The 2054-nt window shown below is 48.0% G+C and overlaps 1 pseudogene; it reads left to right on the forward strand.

The window, feature by feature from the left end:
- The first annotated feature begins 1544 nt into the window (after nucleotides 1-1544).
- Nucleotides 1545-2054, forward strand: LOC102118487 (cytochrome b-c1 complex subunit Rieske, mitochondrial pseudogene; annotated as a pseudogene).

Consider the following 2054-nt stretch of genomic DNA (forward strand, 5'->3'; position numbering starts at 1 on the left):
CAGGCACCCACCACCATGCCTGGCTAATCTTTTTGTATTTTTAGTAGAGACGGGGTTTCACCATCTTGGTCAGGCTGGTCTTGAACTCCCGACCTTGTGATCCACCCGCCTCGGCCTCCCAAAGTGCTGGGATTACAGGCGTGAGCCACCGCGCCCAGCTGGTTTCCTATGTCATTCTAAATCCTTTCTAACCCAGTAAGAGGATGGCTGGATGGATGAATGGATGGATGGATGAATGGCAGATGGATGATCAGTTAGACCAACTCAGGAAAATAGGGAATAACATGGAAAAGAATGCTTTGCATCCCTCACCATCAGTTCCTAAAAACCTATAATGGGAAAGTAATCCATGACCTACCTTCACAAAACCTGGCAAGAAACTGATAGATTGGGGATTTACCCTGAAACCCAAGGCTCAGATGGAGTTCGAGCTTCATTAAAACGAATTCTATTTATTTATTTATTTATTTATTTATTTTTTGGAGGGAGTCTGGCTCTGTTGCCCAGGCTGGAGTGCAGTGGCGCGATCTCGGCTCACTGCAAGCTCTGCCTCCCGGGTTCACGCCATTCTCCTCCTCAGCCTCCCAAGTAGCTGGGACTACAGGCACCCGCCACCGTGCCTGACTAATTTTTTGTATTTTTAGTAGAGACGGCGTTTTACTGTGTTAGCCAGGATGGTCTCGATCTCCTGACCTTGTGATCCGCCCGCCTCAGCCTCCCAAAGTGCTGGGATTACAGGCATGAGCCACCGCGCCCGGCCATTAAAATTAATTCTAAAGGACTGGTTGACATTTTATTCTACTGTTTTTTGTTATACTGATTTTTTTTTAATCAGAAATAATTGGGCCACAGTAGATCTTTTTTAAACTGAGTTTTGTGTGTGGTGTGTGATGTAATTTGTTTTGCAATATCAGATGAAATTTTCATGCTCCATTTGCCTTCAGCCACAAACTAACAGTCAATGCCCCACCCCCACCCTCTACAGCAGCAGGAAAAAATAAGTCCAGATCAATGTTGCCCATAAGTTTCTCACCTCTGTATATTCCTTGGACAGCCTTCCAATTTCAGGCTCTTTTGCTCCCCTCACCGTGGCCAAGTCTTAGACGGAAGTTGCAGCACTGATGGCTTCTCAGGGGTGTCCAGACTTGTGTTCCCAAGACGCCTGGCTCCCTGATCTTATCCTCTCTTTTCAGGTCGGGTCTCAGATCAGGAATCTTTAAGCGCCAACTTTGCATTCTGGGCAAGTGAATGACACCTAGGGCACACCCTCTTCTCAGCAGCCTGCACCTGATCCCCTTTTAAAGGGGAAATTACATTTCTTGTTAAGACAGAAAGAGGCTGCCGAACTTTGGAGGAAATTACTGTTGTTCTCAGGACAGCTGGAGGAATTTCTGAAAGAGAAGACCTAGGCAAGGGGCAGAGGGAAGCTTTGCCCTTGCAAACGTTTGCTCACAGCCATTGTTTAGACTTAAGGGGCAGGTTCATGCCCATCCTGTCGGCCACATCCTGCAGGGTAGCAGGCATTGTAGCCCCTGGTATAGGCCATGGTGCCCGCCACCGTGGAGCCGCCTGTACTGTACATGGAGCACGCTTTGCTATGCCAGGAGTCACTGAGTGGCCAGGCTGTGAGCCAGTCTTGGGTCAACTCTGTGGGCCTCAATGTCCCTGCTTCTGTTCGTTATTTCCATACAGACATCAATGTGCCCGACTTCCCTGATTACCATTGCACTGAGATTTTTGATGGGGCAAAGTCTTCGAAAGAGGATGGCAAGGCTAGGAAAGGGTTCTCCTATTTGGTAACTGCAACACCTGCTGTGGGTGTCACATGTGCTGCCAAGAATGTCATCTCCCAGTTTGTTTCCAGCATCAGTGCTTCTGCTGATGAGTTGGCCATGTCGAAAATTGAAATCAAGTTATCTGACATTCCAGAAAGCAAGAACATGGCTTTCAAACGGAGAGGCAAATCCCTGTGGGTATGCCATCAAACCGAGAAGGAAATTGACCAAGAAGCTGCAGTTGAAGAGTCCCAGCTGAGGGCCCACAGCATGATTTAA

The sequence above is a fragment of the Macaca fascicularis genome, chromosome 3 (genome assembly GCF_037993035.2).
Source record: "Macaca fascicularis isolate 582-1 chromosome 3, T2T-MFA8v1.1".
Lineage (NCBI taxonomy): Eukaryota > Metazoa > Chordata > Mammalia > Primates > Cercopithecidae > Macaca > Macaca fascicularis.